This window comes from Stenella coeruleoalba (genome assembly GCF_951394435.1).
Source record: "Stenella coeruleoalba genome assembly, chromosome: 14".
Taxonomy (NCBI): domain Eukaryota; kingdom Metazoa; phylum Chordata; class Mammalia; order Artiodactyla; family Delphinidae; genus Stenella; species Stenella coeruleoalba.
The window spans coordinates 60,071,983-60,078,237 of record NC_137160.1 but is presented as its reverse complement, the minus strand read 5'-3'; the positions used below and the strand labels follow the sequence as shown (position 1 = coordinate 60,078,237).

The 6,255-nt window shown below is 38.1% G+C and overlaps 1 protein-coding gene across 3 annotated transcripts in view; it reads left to right on the top strand.

Annotated features, from left to right (window-relative positions):
* The window catches only part of PPP4R1 (protein phosphatase 4 regulatory subunit 1), a 133,025-nt gene that overhangs the window by 63,376 nt on the left and 63,394 nt on the right, over positions 1-6,255 (top strand). For 2 of the 3 annotated variants that reach the window (XM_079941870.1, XM_079941872.1), the window contains one exon: positions 6,165-6,242. The gene's annotated coding sequence lies outside the window, so the exon portion shown is untranslated. Of the gene's footprint in view, positions 1-5,158; positions 6,243-6,255 lie in introns of those variants that run through there. The other variant, XM_079941871.1, reaches the window with a different exon arrangement.

Below are 6,255 nucleotides of genomic sequence, written 5' to 3'. Positions count from 1 at the left end.
AAACATGCAGAAAAAAATGGCCCAAATCATAAGACATAGCATGAAAAATTATCACAGAGCGTTCACTCATAGGCAGCCTCCACTCAGGCTAAGAAATGGAATATTCCCAATACCCTCTCAAGCGCTGCCCAGGCCCTCTTCCCGTCATTAGCCGTGCCCCCAAAGGCAGCCTTTAAACTGACTTCTAACACCAAAGGTTAGTTTTGCCCATTTAAAATTTTTGAATAGGTGGGATCGCACAGAATGTATTCTGCAGCATCTGGCTTCTTTCAATTAGCAGTACGTCTGTGAGAGGCATTCATTTCATAGCGTGTGGCCGTGGTTCATTCACCTCCGTTGCTATATGGCATTCCATAACACGAATATAGCAGAGTTTTATTTACCCATTCTAATGTTGATGGGCACTTGGATTTTTTCTAGTTTGTGGGCTTGTTACAAATAGCAGTGGTACGTACATGTCCCTTGGAATGGAATTGCTGGATCATAGGTTCTGCATGTGTTTGACTTTAGTAAATATTGCCAAATATTTTCTAAAGTGGTTGTACCAATTTCCATTCCCAAGAGCATTGTATAAAAGTCGCGTTGCTGTATGTGGAAGGAAGAATAATGCCCACACCCCTCTCCCTGCCCAAAATGATGTCCATGTCCTTGTTCCCAGAACCTGTGAATATGTTACCTTATGTGGCAAAAGGACTTTGCAGCTGTGATTAAGTTACGGATCTTGATGGAGAGAGATCATGCTGGATGACACAGGTGGGCCCGTGTCATCACAGGTTCTTAAATGTGGAACAGAAAGGAAGCGGGTCAGAGGCAAATGTGACCGTGGAAGGGTGGACACAGAGATGCAATTTTGCCGGCCTTGAAAATGAAAGGAGGCCAAGAGCCCAGGACCATGAGGGTCTCTAGAAGCAAAAAAGGCAAAGAAATGGATTCTCTTCCAGACCCTCCAGAAAGTAGTGCAGTTTCTGACACCTCCATAAGCCCAGTGAAACTGTGTCAGGCTTCTGACCCACTGAACTCTGAGATAATAAATTCGAGTTGCCTGAAGCCACTAAATTTTTAGTAATTTGTTACAGCGTCAATAGGAATATAAGACTCCACATCCTCAACAGTACTTGATATTACCTTTTAAGTTATTTTTATTCTGATGGGTGTTTTATGGTATCTCATTGTTTTAACTTACATTTCCCTGATGAGAAGTGAGATTGAGCACCTTTTCATGTGTTTACTTGCCATGTGGATATACTCTTTTATGAGCTGCTTGTTTGCATATATTGCCTGGGTTCCTGTTGGATTGTCTGTCCTTTTCTTAATGACCTGTAGTTTTGTGACTATTCTGAAGATACACTCTTTTCAGTTATGTGTGTTGCAGTTATCTGCCACTTGATAGCTTGTACTCTCTTAATAGTGTCTTTGGGTAACAGAACTTCTAATATGGTCCAATTTATCTTTTTCCTGCATGGTCAGTGTTACTGTGTTTGAAATAATTCCCTATCCCAAGGCCAGGAAGATATTCTCCTGTGTTATCTTTTGAACCTTTTTATTTTAATTGGAGTATAGTTGATTTACAATGTTGTGTTAGTTTCAGGTGTACAGCAAAGTGATTCAGTTATACATATACACATATCTATTCTTTTTCAGATTCTTTTCCCATTTAGGTTATTACAGAATATTGAGTAGAGTTCCCTGTGCTATATAGTTTGTCCTTGTTTATTATCTATTTTATATTTATGTGTATATGTTAATCCCAACCTCCTAATTTATCCCTCCCCCCCCCCACCTTTCCTCTCTTTTGAAGCTTTATTGCTTTCATATTTGTGTCTCAGCTCCTCTGGAATTGATTTTTGTATATGGAGTGAGGTAGGCATCGAGTTTCATTTTTTCTCCTCATCTGACACCCCAGTTGACCCAGCTCCCAGCTCTGCTGCACTGCTTTTGTCTGTCTCTTGCTACTCTGTGTTGCCACTGTTATCATAAATCAGGCATCCACATGTGTGTGGGTATGCTTCTGGACTCTTCATTTTGTTTTATCAGTCTGTTTGTTTATGTTCACTCCAATACCACACTCTCTTAAGTATTGTAGTTTTGATGTAAGCATGGATATCCAATAGAGGAAGTTCTTCCCATATTGTCGTTCTTCAAAATTAGTAATAGCATTTCTAATTTTTTTTTTTTTAGAATGGCCCTTTGTATTTTTTTTTTTTTTTTGCCTTGGCCCTTTGCATTTTTGCCTTGGCCCTTTGCATTTCCACACAGACATTTAGAATCAGATTGTCACTATCCACACACAACAAAAAATTGCTCAAATTTTGATTGGGAATGAATTGAATCTGTGAACCAATTTGGAAGACAATTGACATCTTTACAAAATTGAATTTTCTAATCTGTGGCCTTGCTGTAGCCTTATATATATATTTTTAAGACTTTAATAGATTAATTTATCTCAATAATTTCTCTAGTTTTCTATATAATGGTCCTGCATATCTTTCTCTAGATTTGTTTGTAGAATTTGACTTTTTTTAAATCGAAGTATAGTTGATTTACAATGTTGTATTAGTTTCAGGTGTACAGAAAAGTGATTCAGTTATACATATATTCTTTTTCATATTCTTTTCCATTTTAGATTATTATAAGATTTTGAATATAGTTCCCTGTGCTACACAGTAGATCCTTGTTGATTATCTATTTTACTTATAATAGTATGTCTATGTTAATCCCAAATTCCTAATTTTATCCTTCCTCCCATTTAGGATTTGACTTTTTTTTTTTTTAATTTATTTATTTATTTATTTTTGACTGTGTTGGGTCTTCGTTTCTGTGCGAGGGCTTTCTCTAGCTGCGGCAAGCGGGGGCCCCTCTTCATTGCGGTGTGCGGACCTCTCACTATCGAGGCCTCTCGTTGCGGAGCACAGGCTCCGGATGCGCAGGCTCAGTAGTTGTGGCTCACGGGCCTAGTTGCTCCGCGGCATGTGGGACCTTCCCAGACCAGGGCTCGAACCCGTGTCCCCTGCATCGGCAGGCATGATCCTCAACCACTGCACCACCAGGGAAGCCCAGGATTTGACTTTTTTAAATGCTATTGCAAAGGGCATCAAATTTTAAATTTTTGTGTATAACTATTGGGTGCTGACTTATAATTATAGAATTGACCTTGTGTGCAGTGACTTTGCTAAATTTACTTCTTAATTTTAAGTTTATTTTCAGATTCTTGTATTTTCAACATATACAGTCACATCATTTGTGAATAAAGACAGCTTTACTTTGGAAGAGCCACATTTGATGTAGGGGATATGGAAAAACTGGGTCTCTCATGCATTACTGACAGGAATATGAAATGGTGTGGCTGCTTGGACAATAGTTGGCAATTCCTCAAAATATTAAAGTTACCATATGATCCAGCAATTCCAATCTAGGTATATACCCAAGAGAATTGAAAGCATACATTTACATAAAAACTTGCATGTGAATGTTTATAGTTGCATTATTCATAATAACTAAAAAGTGGAAACAACCCAAATATCCATCAACTGATGAGTGGATAAATAACATGGTGTATATGAATACAAAGAAATATTATTCATCAATAAAAAGGAATGACATACTGATCCATGCTACGATATAGGTGAAATTTGAAACCATGATGCTAAGTGAAAGAAGCCAGTCCACATGCTGTATCAATCTGTTTATATAGAAGGTCCAGAGCAGGCAAATCGGTACAGACAGGAAACAGATTAGTGGTAGCCAGGGGCTAGTGGTGTGTGGGGGTGGTAGTGGTGGGTGACTGCTAATGGGCTCAATGAGAGAGCCCGCGTGTCGCAAACTGCAGAGCCCACACGCCCTGGAGCCCACGTGACACAACTAAAGCGAAAACCCGCACGCCGCAACTAGAGAGAAGCCTGCACACAACGAAGAGCCTACACTGCAAAGAAAGATCCCGCATGCTGCAACTAAGACCCCGTGTGCTGCAACTAAGACCCAATGCATCCAAAAAAAATAAAGAAAATAAAAATTAAATAATAAAAGAAAGAAGGGCCTGATGTGTTAATGGAAGTAAAAAAAAAAAGATACCAAGACCGTACATGTGAAAGGACAGAGGCTTTCCTGATGCCAGAGAAATTGGCTGAGAGACAATTTTGATGGAAAAGTCATGAGCATAATGATATACAAATCCTATTAGCATCATTTAGAATCAGGATTCCAGCGTTTGAATTCCAGCCCCCCTATTTGCCATCTGACTTTTGTCAAAATTTTAACCTCTTTGAGCTTTGGTTTCCTTTATTTGAAAAACGTAAATATCAATACCTACTTCACAGAGCTGTTTGCGTTAAATCTGAAAGTACACGAAAGCACCTAACAATGCCTAGTATATACATCTCAAAAATATTGCAAAATGTACAATATTACCATTGGGGGAAGCCGGCTGAAGGGTACACAGGACCTCCCAGTACATTTTTTGCAATTTCCTGTGAGTCTGTAATTATTTCAAAATAAAAAGTTAAAAATGGAGTAGTTATCTTTTGTATGAATTGTGTTGTGTCCCGGTGCCTATATATGTGTATATTTTATAAATAAATAAATATATATATTTAATTTATTTTTTAAAACCAAATGAAGGAATCAAGGACCAGGAACAGAAGGAATTTTGTTACAAGGAGTTAGTTACACAGAAGTGAAATTGGAGTAGAAACTTTTGTTCTGAATCATAGAACCAGAGGGCAGAGGTAGTATGAAAAGACTTTAGAATCGAGGCATAGTTTAATCACTGAGCTTATCTGGGTTTGAGTATGTGGTTTGCTTATGGTTTTTTCCTGGTTCAACTTGACCCATCCATTCAGATTCAGAATAATAAACGTTTCCTCAAGCACCTACTCTGCCAGACATCGGGGCAGGCTCTTCCACCTTGCTTTGAACGTGATTGCCACTGAGGCTTTGTGCATTTGGAGAGAAAGGCATAAAGGAAACCAACACTGCCATTTTAATTCAGTAATGCTATTTTCACATCTTAGGTTTCCTAATAAATTTAAAATGCGTGGAACAAATTGGATGGGTGCTGTACCTCAGCTGGAATAACCGCAAGATTCCTCAGTGCAGAATCCTTTTGGTTCTGCTAATCTGGAGCGCTGTGAAAAGCACTGGAGTCCTTAACATGGTGGATAAGAAACAGAGGGTTTACTTTCCTTTATACTCTGTTTACAGTGGTGGTTCTAGGTTGCACTGTTTTGTTCAGAACAAGCCTATGCTAAGAAACTGGCAGTCTGGCTGATCACGGACAGAGTTGAAGTTCTGTTGCATCTATGGGCAGCCTTCAACTCCTGTAAATGGAGAAAGGAGAGCCTGAGTAGAGAGAACTCTGGACAGGGTTCAGTTCTGTAGCTATTTTCTCCCTCTAGTCTTTATTCTTTTCCTAAGGTGGTGTGAGAAAATGTATCTTTAGCCAATGTGAATAAAAAGAGATCCAATGTCTTTGAAAAAGAAAGCCAAACTATGAAAGCTCTAGTAAAAGTTAAGATTTCACAATTTGGAATGTCATCTTGACATGGAGCTTTAAAGGAGGCTTAAAAGAAGCATAGAAAGGAAAGATTAAAATTTCAAATATTTACCTTTATACAATTTATGAAAACATGTATAGGAGGCTTTGGGTAAGAGATTGGCAATTAATAAAAAAAAAAGTATTTGTTCTTTTTACTGGGGAGTGGCTGTTTGTGGGGGACATCAACCTGGATAAAAAAAAAAACCCCAGAGATGAATGAAAATAAAGGTTAAAAATTTCTTTTAAAAACATTTTTATTGTATGTCTCCATTTTCAGATTCATTCATTTTTTATTATTCAAAACAATAAAAGATCTGCCTTTTATATACTTTCAGCTTTAGGATCATCCTAAAGAAAAAGTAAACAGTTCAATTACCAATACAAAAATTAATAAATGACACAGCAGCAAGCAATGTCAGGTGGGTTTTTTGTTTATTAGCAGTTTTTTCCCCATGATACTTACTATGTTTGTGTTTCAAGAGTCAAATTTATCAATGTCCAAGGCTCCGTGGCTACTCATAAAAGTTTTCACTATCATTTGGAAGAGGACTTATTCTGAAAAATCCAGGCCTTAATAGCCATAGTTGGATAATACTTTTTAAAAGTGACTTGTGACATTCCTTCTATTTTGCAGATTTCAGGGGCAGAGCAGACTCTGGGTTGTGCTCTGACCACTAGACACACAGCTTCCAGCATCCACAGGCGTGACACTGTAAGTACAGTTG